Consider the following 15,078-nt stretch of genomic DNA (forward strand, 5'->3'; position numbering starts at 1 on the left):
ATTGTGCTCTTTTGGCTATCTCGTACTTCGAAAGTTTCAAAGTAACGGTTAAGTTAATGAATAGCATTTAAATGAGTAAAATTTAAGGAAATAAAATTACCGTGTTTATTGTTTTTAGCTTAGAGAGTATTGGGCAGTTAGAATTACAGGTAAAACATCGTGTTGATGGAAAATTTTCGAAATTATCACCTAAAACTTATTAAAAAATGTACTATTGTGGGTTGAATTGTCGAAAGCATGGCGAAACCTATGAATTAAAAATTTAAAATTGGCAATTTTCCACAAAATAAAATTTAAAATTTATTGATGATATTCCACCATATCACGCCTTAAACGTCTCTTTTAAAAATCTATGAAGTTTTTTATTCTTCCAGGTATACATAATGTATATCGCGACGTTGGTGTCGAAATCCATTGATTGTGAGGATTTTATTAAAGATTAACTCTTTGTTTCTTCGTCTTCGTTACCGCGTGCCGTGCTTACTCACCCATATGGTTCTAGGTTCAAACGAACATCTGGTCGAAATACGATCTTATACCTATCTACCTGATCGTTATTGGACACGCTCGTGAAAACTGTTATTCGCTCAAGATGATCGATAAGACCTTCTATGTAATGACTGATATTTAACTGCAGTCTCCTCTGACGTTCTTTTCCTGGAGTTGGATCACTTGGCGGTTCCAAGAAGGGCGAGAGCGGACACTTGATTACGCATAGTAATGAAGGATTCCCGGAGTCGAGGAATGGCTGGCACTTCGGGAATTCCGTCCTCTCCCGGACGGGATGCTCATTTAGTCGCGTCGGATCGCATCCGGCAGGGAGGGAGGGAAGAGGACGAAGGGAGTTATCTTCAGATAAAGGCTTGATGCAAGTGCGCGCGCCGTACTTTCCCGCCCATGGGAAAACGTCCCATTCTTCCTGAGATTGGTGGGAGGGGACCAGGCCGTTACGGGATGTCTCCCAGCAAATGGACCACCAACTAATTCCTTCCCCGGTCTCCCGGCCCCACCTGTATCTCCCCTCCCCATCCTCCATCCCACTCGTAGCCTCCCACCCACGACGATTCCGGGCGATGACTTGCGACTCTCCGAGGATGGTTCGGAAATTACGCCCCGTATCCGCATGGTCGTCGGCAAAATCCTGGTCGAGGGTATCGAACCAGAAGGAAAGGAAAAAAAAGAAGCTATCGGCCACAATTATTTCCGTAAAGGGTCATCGATTCGTATATGATATCTCGCATTAATTTCCTCCCTAGGCACCACCTCCCGGAATATTTTATGCGGTGTAATCCATGAATTCGATCACTTCAGCGAGTATTCCGAGAAGGAATCGGTGTGTGAAGTATAATCGCGTTCAATTTCCATGTTGATGGTGTCCTAGTCGGAAAATCTTCGGGTGCGAGAGCGAGACATCGCGAAAAGTTTTACTCCCCCTCCATGGTCAAGTAAATTCCGTGAAAATATTTCTTCGCTCGTGACTAATGAGTTTCGGAACGTGCTAAATTTTTTTAAGTCAGCGGTCCTTGGCCCAGCCATGTCGAATAACAATTTTAGCCAACAGCAAACAATTTGCTTGCCTGTTATTTAAAAAATAGTAAAAATATCACATCAAACGTCAAATGATGGCACACAGCTAGAAATATATATTTCTCTTATACTTAACACACCTAGTGTACGATATTCTTGCTACAGGTTCCCTTCATTTTTTTGTTGAAGTTTCGCTTTGATTTGCTTTAAAGGTTTGACCTTGAGGCTGCTTTACCGGAAAAACTCATTGAAATTCTGCCGTTGATTATTTTACTTAAATCCCATGGTTTAATTTTACCGTATGGTAGGTGATAGTAAATGATAAAAGTTATAGGGCAACATACAATTTACTAAGTTCTGCTCATTCGATATAGCAATTTTTTTGCAGATGCAGTAAATAATTCGACTCCATTGGTTGCGGATAATTTATTCAACAGATTCAAAGAAAATGTGTGAAATTCCACTACACTAATCAGTCACCCTGCACACGAATGTGAGAAAGTTTAAATCAAAACTCGTTGGATTTACTTAAAACCTTTCCTCGGAGGGATTCACCGTAGAGAGTACACCTCGGTACTTCAACTTGCTGGAGCACTCACTCAATCATGGATTTGTTTTCTTGTCTGGATGAATGACTTTCTACTACAGAATTTCACGCATTAATAGTTTGCGAGATGCTGCCAGTCGCTGCGCATTAAAAGGTTTACATACCGTTTAATGTTAAACTATCGGGCTTCGAACTAGCAATAAAAATTTCGAATGAAGATTCTGGATCACATTCCTAGTGCCGTTCGATGTGTGGATTGGCAATGTCCATTGAATGGAGATGAGATTCCTCTCGCGCGAGTATCTATGCTTCAAAGCGAGTTGGTTAATGGTGCCTTCGTCCTTACGGAAATTTCTGAGAGATACGCTCTCATTGTTTACACGGTAATAACGAAAGTGAGGCTGGGAGGGCGTGTGTTGCGCCTCCGTTGTTATAATCACCCCGCGCAATCATGGGAATTGCTTCGAATTTAGTGGGAACAGCGAGCGGTCTTCCATACACGACGATCTTGGAATTCCTTGAATATATCGACGTAATTTATAATTTCTGTCGTGTGTGGATGTTTCGTAGAACCGCCTTCACCTTTACCTCTGCCACGGCAGTCCCAACATTCGTCCTTCAACTCTTGAAGCACGCAGTCTCCACATTTCCATTCCACCTTATCCCATCACACCTCCTCCTCCTCCGTCTTGCCTCGCTATTCCTATTTTCACCGTCGAGTTCTTTTAATCCTTTCACATTTTTTCCCTGTCATAGAATTCCTTCTATCCTCCGGTTCGTGCTATTCACCTCTTTTTAGTCGATGCTTTCTTCACCTTCGTCGTTTTTTTTCTCTCCTTGTCCGGCAGACCGTCTGCAACTCCTCCGGATCCCTTAATCATCAAGTCATGCCCATCTTTCTTCTTGCCCTTAAATCCTCAAGTTCTACCTCAGACACTGCTAAATTCGTTGCCTCCGTGAAAATTACCAGAAGTATAAATAAGTCGTTTCTATACTAACCATACAACAATTTCATTTGTTTTATGCTCCCCCCTTTTTTATATAAACGCTTTAGTTATGAAAATGTAAATCAGTGTTTGGAAAATAATTTTTTCAGGAAATATTTCCCCTCGGAAAATTCCCAAATCGAGGCGTATGAAAGTATGTTCAAATGATTTCTGAGTGATCTCAGTTCATTATGTATCTTATATAATGTCCGATAGATGAAATTTCACATTTTGCATGTTGCAATTTGCAGGTATTCAGTTCTTCGGATTGTCACATAGTTCTTATAATAATAGGTTTTTAGGGGAGGCGACCGACAGCCAAGGCCATTTGCGCCGTCAGAGATAAATGGGAAAGGATGAAGGGTGGAGAGAAACCCGGCGTTGGCATTTGCCTACTCTTAACGAAAGGCGCCAAGGGGTCCGCAATTTGGCGTCCCATCTGACGGACGGCTCACTCACATTTAGTACTCTCCACAAACCACCTCAAGTAGGGATCAGGTAACCACTAAAAAAATGGCGCTTCCAGGATTCGAACCCGGGCCCTCAGGCTGGTAAGGCAGCACGTACCTTCATCCGTACTAATCCGATTCCCATTTAGTCCTTATGTATGCACTTAGATTCAAAAGACAAGTTAAGAAGAGGGCGGGGATTCTATGCAAAAAATTCATTTAACCCCGTCGGCATTTGAACCTCTTTGTACCCTATTAGTTGCTAAACGCTGCCGTAATATCTCCTAGTTTGAGTCCAGGGAGGTTTATGAACTGACGGATCCCGGCCTTAGAACTAAATGTCAATTAATATGTTCTCTAACAGCAATCTTTATACTCTCATAAAAAAGTTTCTGAATCTGTGAAATTAAAAGAAAATATGTTGTACTGAAATACGCTTAAAAAAAACTGATATCCTACTAATATTTGCGTGGACTTGACTTGTTATCTTCTGTTACCGTTCCCCCACGGCAACCGGCAGATCCGGGTTATGATCTTGATCAAATAATTGGATTTTTTTCCGTTGTGAATCTCCACCCAAGTGTGTGCCTATTAATTTCACACGTTCACGTGACATCGAACTGCATGCCGTTGTGGAATTTCCCGCAGTTTCATTGTTACTCATTCGCTCGTAGATGTCTGTGCATGTGATTGATGTCATCTGTTGGCACTCGTAGCTAGTGACGCACCTAAGAACACACCTGAAAGTGGAACATCCGATCAGGGGACGTGATTGAAAGTGTAATTGCGACAGTAAAGAGAAAATAAATTTGACTTTTTAAACTGGATATTTTGTCGTCTAAATCTGTTAAAAACTGACATATTGTGCTGTAAAAAATTACTCAGAATTTATTTTGGTACTTTTCTATTGATAAACGAATAAAACAGTTCATATTGTATGTTTGAAATCTAAATGTATTCAACGTTTAGAATTTAACTTAAGATCAGTTAAATTCATGACTACTAAACATTATTTTATACCTGAGCTAGGAAGGTTTGAAAAATGTAAGCAGCGTGGCAGAGGGGGCCCGGAAAATTTCTTCAGGGCACTTTCCAAGGGATGGGGCAGGTTAGGAATGAAGCGAAGTAGGTAGGGGTAATCCAAGTGGTCGTTTAAGCTTCTTGAATGAAGGATGGAATCAGGTGGAGATATTCAAATTCGCTGTAGCTTAAGTGCTCTACTTTCACTTCAAACTCCTCCCCGATTCCGTATGAAGTTACGACTACTATCCAATGGAACATTATTTCATTGAATTCGGTTTTTGACAGTCCGAAAACGATTGGAACGTGCTGTGCGTTAAAACGGGTAATAAGAAATAATTGCTCTGTATCGCTTATCACATTATTCTAAAACGATGCTTGCAGTATAACATCTCCCCCTGCCGGATGGACGGTATTCGCTGTTTAATTTTCGTTTCAAATGTCGATAGAAGAACAACTTACCTACCCTACTTCACTAATGAGTGATATCAAGAAAACCAGCATCTCAAGCCTCGACATTTCGGTCACCTTAGGTGACCAAGAACTGGAAGAGTTATGGGAAAAGGATTGCGATGCAGAAGCAATATTCTACTTAGATTCGATTTAACGGAATGTTTTTGGGGCACGCCACCTTCCTTGAACTCGTAGCACACATTAAGCTCAAGTTCATTACTCCAATTGCTGCACAAAATTGGTATTTAAAGAGCAAATGTTTAATGCTCAAGGTCATGAAAATTCAAAATTCAACATGGGGCAACCATGTAACTATTAAAATATTAACAACATTACAATAGCTAAATTATATTATATTTTAACTTTACTAAACTGCGAGTAATATTTTAGAAGCCTCTTATTTCGACACGCAAGGGTCATTCTTCTTCATCCCTGCAATATGAGTAAGCATTTACTGTTAAATTTAGTCTTGGCAATGGAGGCACAGTGTATTTATATATTATATCGTATAAAGCTCTCGAAAGCCCTTTCTTATGTACAACTGAATAGGTTAAAAAGTTAAAAGAAAAAAATATAATTTGGCTTTATTTTTGTGTGAGTGATTGGCGTATAATGTTCTCATTGAGTTGACGAAAAACATTCGCTATTGTAAAATATCGAAAACGTGAACGACTTCCATAATAGCACGGTTATATTTAACCATATCGAATATTGGTTTTGCGTTAGTAGTTCAATGTTACTGAGATTGAATTGTCCCTGAACATCTAAATTATTGTCAGGAGACGAGGCAGTTCCTTAGAAGGAATCCACGGTAAATTAATGAGATGCACTTAATTACAAAAGGAGACATTTTAGGTGACGATATTAATGGTCAGAAATTTGATAAAACTTTTCAAATACTTATTTTTGACAGCATTCTATGGCATAAAAAAATGAGAAATTCACAGTTCCCCCGTTTACACTAAAAGTTACCCGATTAACGATTTAAGTTTATATATGTATTTATATTTATTAGAGCCTTTTTTAAAATTTAATTTTAGAATTTTATAGCGTGGGTGTTTAGAGGTTAGGATGAATATATTTATGGACTTCAATTTTAGAAATTATCGTTGTACGAGTACTATTAATATTATTATTACGATCCGCAAACGTGTCCAGTCAGCGAAATTTGTTTCCCATACTTATTTCTGGTGACCATAAAGGTTTATCCGTCGTCGTCTACTCTTAATAGGAAACGACGCAGGTAACAGACGTTCGGAGTGGTTGCGGAGGTGTTGCGGCCAATGGGTGGCGTCATTCCGCCCCCGCGTGACTTATCGTCGACGGGGAGTTATCTTTCTCTCTCTCTCTCTATTCCACTCTCAAACCGTCTTGAGTGGACCTGTCCGGCGGCCATGCAGTTAGGCTGTCAACCTGACCTCGCCAAGCCCAAAAACGAATGTCGCGTGCCTCATCGAAAAGGTGGAGGTTACCTTCGCTTGTAATTTACCGTCCATTCTTTGAGAGAGGTGTCCACTGTTGCAAGGGGGCATTGGGGGATCTTTTAACATCCTTAGGGACGCGAAAATAATGAGAAGGGGGAATGTTTGTGGTTTATCTCCAGTCGAAAGACTCCGCATATGCGAAATTTCCGATTAAGAACGGAATGTGAATCTTTAATTCACTTGCCTTTTTACTTGTTCTCATCCTAGTAATTTTCATTTCACTAACTAAATGCGCTCGTGAGATCGGACTCTGTTACTTTATGTCCCGCGGTCGGCTTCCCAAAGGAGGTCGCGTGAAAAACTAAGATCTTTAAATGGATATTTCGACACACAGCACTTATTTATTTATTTATCGACTTAATTGGGCGAGGTTGAGACTAATAGTCCCTTCTTCCACCTAACCCTACATTACACACATTATATTGAAGACAATCACATACAACCAAGCCCTAGATGGAGGGAAATCCACCTAGGCGGGAATCGAACCCGCGACCTTTGGGTTGGTAGGCGAGGACGTTACCCCGCCGCCACCGAGGCCGGCGACGCAGCAAAGGAACAAGATCTCGGGCTCGCAATCGTCGTTAATTCAATTCGCGTCCATTTGAGAACGAAAGAGGCAGCGTTAGATTATTTAGATAGATAAAATGTAGGTTATAAGTCAGAACTCTATGTGAAGGTGATAAACTTGGCAATTTCACGGGAATGCGGCGGGGGATGATTCCTTGGGAGTTTCATCAGATTCAGGGTGAGATTTGTTGTATTGAAGAGGTTCTTTAGAGAGAAGGGGGAGGAAAGGCAAGAAGGGATGGTATTGATGGGAAAATTAATTTCTTATGTGACCAAGGAATACTGACTCACCCGAGTAGATCCTAAGGCTCTCTTATTTTTATTCATGATCATATATATTTTCCAATTGACAATAGTCTGGTGAAAGAACGCTTGATGTCTGAGGAAAGGATGCTGTATGATGTACTAGCAGACTTGAGTGTTGACTCTATCAATTCTGCCCTTTTATTTCTTATATGATTATATATCATGGATGTAGCTACCACTGTATTGCAATGCTTGGAATAAGGTGTTTGTTTAAGGGCAGAATATTTCAGCACTAAATGTTTGTATGAATTCTTTTCCGAGTTCATGTCCTTTCCTCTCAAGTTTTCTTAAAGGCTTCAGAATTAAGGACGGATCCACTTTTTGTTCGATTCCAGCAACTTATAGTTGCCCAAAATCTCATTGTATATCCTAAATATCTCCATTTTGCAGATTATTTTCTTGCTTTTTGAAACTCATACCCTTAAGAAATACTCAATATGAGGCTTCAAATAACTTCTAGCTTTTTATTAGTGTTGCCGCACATTATCCTGGTATGAGCTTTCATAGATTGCGTTAGCCACACTCGCATGCCTATTTTGTTACGTCGGCTGTTTCTTAAACGATTCCTTTTAAGCGCATGCAATTTCTCGCAGTCCCTCCTTCAACAGCAGTACCAAATTAAGTTAAAGAGAACGTTGAGGCGTGTTATATTTGGACGCCTCTCGTTACGAGTGAGCTGAAGTCGACTCCGGTTTTCTTCTCATTTTCTTCGCCAAATATTGAGATAACTTTCCAGCTCCAAACGATTTTGTGGAAACAGGAATTACTCTATATTGCTTCTCTAGTCGATAAGACAATTCAAAATATTTTTCATGGTAAAATTTATGGAATTAGTAAAATATTCTATTTTGGGAATGTTAATGATTGCATAATTAATATCCTATAAGAACTAACCTTTCCGATGGCATAGTCTTATAAACAGAAAAAGCTACTTCTAGTATATTTTCTGGTTTATGGATTGCTATCCGACGAGTATTAATAATATGTGCAACGTCATGGTGGTATTATTCCTTCTTTTCCTTGCTTTCTCTCTACCCTTGTTCATCGGTGTCCGATCTTCACATGCGGGCGTCGATGGATCGTGTTGTCGGGTTCATTCTTTAACGGGGCTCTCGCCTGCGAACTTCCCCGCTTTTGCCTGCGTCGATTCGATTCGTGACCGTGGCCACGTAGTTTCTACTTGCGGCCCGTGACCGTTCGGAAGAATACAAAGACCTAGCGAGGCGTTTTTATGAGAGCACGCTGAGTTTTTTTTTCCCGAGGGACCACCATTGTTTAAACCCCTTTATCTAACTAAAAAAAACATGTGGTAGGGGGAAAGTTTCGACAATAGTGTCGTCGTCCTTGATACGATTGCTTCGATTCTTCTGAACCCTCCCTATTGCCGGACGAATGAAACACTCACTTCTTTGTTCCGGCGCTTAAAACGCTCAATCAATGCCAAGGATGCGAACGGCCTTCGTCGCTGGGTTGTCCGGCATTTAATGTTTTTGGGAAATTTGTTCGGAGCCTCCCTTAGGATTTGACCGAGCGTTCGCCTCCAAGGCAAATTTTTCAAACACGAGGTTGACGGATAGTCGAAAGAATGTGCCGTGACATTTCCCGGAACAGATGATGGCATCAAGTTGGTGTGCATGTATCCTCAGCATTATATCATGAACCTCATCGATCATAAACTGCATATGGTGAATTATTTTCGAAGTGAATGCCTTTGGAGTGTTGATGTGAGCGAATGTTTGTAAAATACGAGTTCAAAAGGGAAATGATGCACTTACTATTACCAGTGCAAACTTGAAAATCGGATTAATTTTCTAAAAGGAATATTTATTACGCGTATAAATATATCCTCATAAATGACCCCTCCAGCATTCCTACACTCAAATCGTACTCGGGTGTAGTTAATCATATTTGGCAAAATTATAATCATTATATTAGTTTGTAAACTACATTTGCTATTGAGTATATTTCGATATTTTAAGCATATTTTATAATGGCGTGTTTTTGTGCCCAGTTTCAACTTCATCTGAATCTCAGACTCTCTTATTTTTTGTTTTCCAATTTTGATGCAAATCTCAATTAATAGCCTAAGTAATATAAAGGATAAAAAAATAATAATATAAAATATAGAAAATTAAAGGATGAGCATAAAAGAATGGAATGGAATGACTCAAAATATGTTTAATTATAGGTTATGGACTATTAGCGTAAATAGCTTGACACATAGCGTGACACATAGCGTGACACTTGCGCAAACAGCTTGGTGTATCACGCTTCGGTTTTTTGAAATTGAAAACTGTAAGCAGACTTTTGATTGCATTCCTCATGTGCATAAACATACTGCGGTTTATTAAAAGTTTATTAATCGAAATTTCATGGCCCATATAATAAGTGAACCGGCCATCTTAATTTCTTTTACTACCATCTTTTGGACTAGCCTACCCTGTGAAACGTCGGAACGTGATTTCAAATAATCTGCATTTTGCATCGTAAAATCATGGAATCATCGAGAAATCGGTGAATCTGACCCTTTCCCACGTTTAAAATGTTAATTAAGTATCATATCTAATTGATTCCTGCCTTTTTTTCTTCTCGGAAAGGGGTCATTAGTTCTATGTTGACACGTGCGTTAAAAAAAACCATAGGTTCATTAGCTTGATGAGTCCATGTATAAGGTGGATGTATACTTAAAACTGTTTTGAGGGAAAAATATACAAAAAAAGCAGCTGGGAGATATATCGAATGCGATTGTATCTTGGAAGAGATGGGGTCATTATGTAAGGTCAGAAAGTTTCTGATATATGAGCCCAGAGCTTTTTTTAAGACTCTGGGAACGGTCGTGACTTTGGTTCATTCACTTTTAAAGTCGCCATCAGCGTAAATATGTCGAAAGATATTAACCTTGACGAAGGAATAGCTGCATCCGCGAGAGTGACATGGAAGAGAGGAAAGGCCAGCCCCTGATTAGAGCAAATCGATTTTATATCCGAGCGTCTTGCTAATAAAGGGATCATAGTAATATCATGCGAGTCCAACCTGTATGCTTAAATAATTTCCAATGGTGGTCCATATCACCATATTTTGGCCAATATGTCCATAAATGACGGAAAAACCTATAGGAATTATTTTCGCAGTATCAAAAAACCATACACTGAGATTTTTCTTGGCAAAAAATGTAGGACTTTATTCGTGATAGCTAAAAAACAGCTTTTAGGTTTAATGTAATTTCCACACCTCCGTTTTAATTGTTTCATTGTCATGAACTGTAAGAGAAATATAACGTTCAGAGTTAAGCTTCTGGTTGGCCCCGTAGTCTCCTTGGAAACTTGGCTCGTATCATTACTCTTAAGGACTGTTTAGCATGGGCATTTTCCTTGTGTGCATTCTTTTCAACATTTGTGCCTCCTTGATATGTCAATTTTCTTGAGAAAGGACTGAGTTGACGACCAAATATAGTTTAATATTTTTCCTCGTCGCATAATTTATGTAGGGGAGGACCTTTTCGATGCTTGGTAAACTTAAATGCGACTAGAGCAATATGTAGTCATATTTGTGATAAGTATGTTAACTATAATATGTTGTTATTTTATAAATATTTTAATGATATAATGTAAAATATTTAATTTATGTATAGTATATTTGTAAAAGTATATTTGTTAAATAAGTTTCTCTCTTATTAAGCACCCCTTTTTTAGCTGTTATGCATACATTTTTTCCTGCAATATATAACCTCTTGCTAATTGCTAACGTTCAAAACTTATTTTTACGAATCACATGAAACATAGGCTCTTCATAAATGTAGAGATCTTTGATTAGTTCGAAAGACTTAGCAAACACGAACACAGACGAAAAACCCATGCCTATTTCTCCGTTTCTTAATATTTATAACCACTTCTAATGAATAAATATCGCAAAATTGTATAGTAACCAATGAAGGAAGATGACGGATAATTGTTATCAAGTATTGTTTTCGTGCTATAGCCCCTTACAAAATCGTAGGACTTCACTTTCTCCCGGCGGATGATAGCAGTGAATTCTTCTCGGGATTTCATCCGGGTAATCTCCTCCATCTCCATCGATGCCGACGTTTCGATGAAATCCTTCTGCATCGTCATCAGGGCCCTTAAAAAATCGTTTGAATTGGAACGACGGGCGTGGAAATAACTTTCTGATAAGAATTGTGCGCTAAATTTAGACAAGCATGTAAATTATTTCATGATTTCAATTTCCTCCTATAGCCACGATTTGATTTCAAAAATGTTTTCCTTTTAATTCTGTCGAGATTTATTATAAGATAAAGGCATAGACGCAGAGGTAAAGTAGGTTGAGGCAGAAGTTATAAGTTTAAATTGGAGGCTTTCGAGATGTGAGTGTAGAGAAAATAAAATTGACGGAATGGGAAACCAACGTTGACGTTCATGGTAGGGGAAGAGAGATGAATGCTGGGAGAAACTCGAAGAAGAGCTAGTATATGTAAGGGATACTAAGAGTCGATAAGATGCTGAAGTTGATAACAGAGGAGAAAATACTGAATACTGAGAAAGCGATGTAGAGGGAGGAAAAGAATAAGCATTTTGGATGGAAGGTAGTCTGCAGAAATAAATAATGAGCTATTATTAGTGTAGCATGGGGTTCAAGGATTTTTGTGTGTCATGCTAGTTAGGGCTGAGGAGTGAGTTTAATTGCTTGTACTGCTACGGCTCGTCAAAAATCTACCCTAAGCCAGTAGACTACTGATAATAATAATACGTAATATTAGAATAAAAGAAAAATTAAAATATGTATGCATTCATGGTGGGAATTGAAGCTTGGACATGGTGTGGCATCAGAAAGGAAAAAATGATGTAAAGCCTGAAATTAAGAAAGCTTCGGGTGACATACAATTTGCATTTCATTTTTTATCACCATCCGTGCACTTGTAGATTTCCAAATCACGCCACTAAACGGGCTATGGTATCATTATGTACCTTTTACTGTGAATCTGTACAGTTTATTATATATTTCTGGTTCCACTGATTTCTGATAATTCGAAGAGCTTGACGATGGCGAACTTTCCCTTTAACCACTTATCATACAAATGAAATATAAATGTGGAACACCTATCTTCTAGTACCTTAAATTATTTTCACTCAGGAATGGTAATGAACAAGTGAACGTGTAACATGAATATTTAATAAAGGTGTAATATATCAAGGTCAATAATTAGAATGCATAATTAAAAAGGAATATGCATAATACATGTATAATATGCGTGTATTTCATTCATGGTAAATTGTATTATTAAACTTGACGTACCTAACTGTTTTAGGGTAATGTATGATGAGGCATTCGTTGACTTATGAAAAATGTAACTACGAGGGTCATCCGGAAAGTAGTACCCGTTCGTGCCGCATGAAGTGCTGACGACGCGAGTAGCCGCTGGACGAGGTCAGATAGCTTCAGTGGCTTGTCTGCCTTCTCTGAGCCAAGTTGCGTGACGCTAGCATTGCCTGTGTTGTTTCTGTGATTGTTTACAATGTTTAAAAAAATTGAGAACGCCGCCAGTTGTGAAGTGAGGGCAGTGATTAAATTCCTCAATGCAAGAAACGTTCGCCCATGTGATATTCATCGCCAATTAAAGGAGGTGTATGGAGACAATGTAATGGACGAGTCGTCTGTTCGGCGGTGGTGTCGCAACTTCAACATGGGGAGGGGGAACACACACGACGATGAGCGTTCGGGGAGACCGTCTGTCATTACAGACCAACTGGTGAGCTCAGTTGACGAATTCGTGAGGAACGATCGGCGCGTCACAATTGATGACATCTGTGAGCATTTTCCCAATGTTTCTCGAACAATTGTTCATGAAATTGTTAAACACCATCTGCATTATGCAAAAATTTGTGCAAGATGGGTCCCTCGCGTATCTCAATGAGCTGGCGGCGAAGGACTATGCAGCAGGAATACAGAAACTTGTCACACGTTATGAGAAATGCCTTAATTTGCTTGGAGATTATGTTGAGAAGTAGTTTAAAGTATCCTCTTTCAAATAAAATTTTTTATGTTTGTTAATATTTACTTTTGTCTTTTTATTTCACGAACGGGTACTACTTTCCGGATGACCCTCGTATAATGGAGTGTTACTGTATACTTCCTGTTATTTGCGAATACGTGGGTGATCCATTGGAAAATTTAGATTTAAAAGTTTTGGATTTTTTCTTTTATTAAGGGTTAATTTTCTGAGTGCATATAATAATGACGGAGTAGCTGTCGTTTTGTAAAGAACGTTTATGGGTGTCTTTTCTAGTTTTGTTTCATGGGGCTCTATGGAATGTCCTACACATTTTTTTGAACCTTTATTGTTCAAAATTCCAGTCAGTATCAGAATCCTATAAGGTGCTACATCTCAAGAACCAAAATTGCTAAATTGTTTTACGATTTGATTGTTAACAGGTACTTTTGTTCAAAGAGAGTTGTTTGCTTTCTGAATGAGTAAACTTTGTATAAATTGTATCTTTTCAATAAATTACTGTGAAAATATGCAACTTTTACTCATTCAGCGATCATGAAATGTTCGCAACATTGAGCCTGAAACCATTGAATTCATGGTATAATTCCTTTAAACTTTTTATTTTCCATTGTTCTACAGGTACGTAATATCGCTCGTTATTATATTTTTTAAGGCCTTCATAAAATCAAAAAATGCTGAAAATGTTACTTCACCTTTCACTATTTTTTGTCACCTAATCTACATTTATTTCACATTATACACTATATGCCTAGGGATCGTGGCAGTAGCTTTTGTCCTATGGTCTCACATTATGATCATTTCCATAAATATTTGTTGCGACAGAGTGTTTGGACCTACCTCGCAAATTCCAATGCCCAACACTAAGAGTTTAATCCTCTTGAAGGAAACATGCAAAATTAAAAACTCAGAAGTTTCGTTACTATACGTCCGAATGCACCATCAGGTACGAAAATTCTCGGGTAAAAAAACTTCGTCGGGCTCAAAAAGTGTTATTAGGTGTTGGAATTTTAACTGCCCGCTAATGTAATAGAAATTGCTGAGTCTTCTACCACCGTTTTGAATAGTGTTTATGGCAGCACCAAATTACCCGTCGGCAAACGAGCGAGGCGGAGCTGTTGGGGAATTGTGAAGAAGGTCCCAAGGATTTTTTCACGCGGGAGACGGGCTCCCGTTCCGCGGGAACCCTCACGGTTTTGAGTCCACGTGCTTAGCTATCTCGGACAGAAAAAATTGGTAAAAATAACAATTTCGCTGCACCTGGAAGGCATGTTGAAACTTTCTGGCTAAATTGCATGGATCGGTGTCAGCACTCCTGGAAGGTCATAAAAAGCTCGGCCACGCAGGAGAGAAAAAAAATAAACGCTTTTGACTGGAAGATTATAAGAACCTGCGCATATAAATCTTGTAGTGAAAGTGAGGCAAAATAAAATATTTGAAGTATCGGGTTGCGCGAGGCAGAAGCTTTAGTGGAGGAGATCTGGTCATATGGCGTCATAAAAGTCGAGTGTGTGATGGTTTCCCGGACACCTTCAGGAGATAAAATAGGTGATGCTTCCGAGCGCTGAGGAATTTAATGTAAAAGGAATTTTAGGTTGCGGTATCGTTTCGCAAGCGTTACGCGGATTTGCATTTACCACCTCTCGACACGACCCTAATTATAGCCGATCGATGCTTTATTGACGCAGTTTTGACGGCTCAGGGTATTTAGAAATCGTATTTTATATATGCATAT

General features: G+C 39.1%; 1 protein-coding gene across 1 annotated transcript in view; it reads left to right on the forward strand.

The window, feature by feature from the left end:
• Duox (dual oxidase) overlaps positions 1–15,078 on the forward strand; it is a 251,019-nt gene that overhangs the window by 206,229 nt on the left and 29,712 nt on the right. The gene's annotated exons all lie outside the window — the stretch shown is intronic.

The sequence above is a fragment of the Hetaerina americana genome, unplaced genomic scaffold (assembly GCF_022747635.1).
Source record: "Hetaerina americana unplaced genomic scaffold, ioHetAmer1.1.p SCAF_4, whole genome shotgun sequence".
NCBI classification, from domain to species: domain Eukaryota; kingdom Metazoa; phylum Arthropoda; class Insecta; order Odonata; family Calopterygidae; genus Hetaerina; species Hetaerina americana.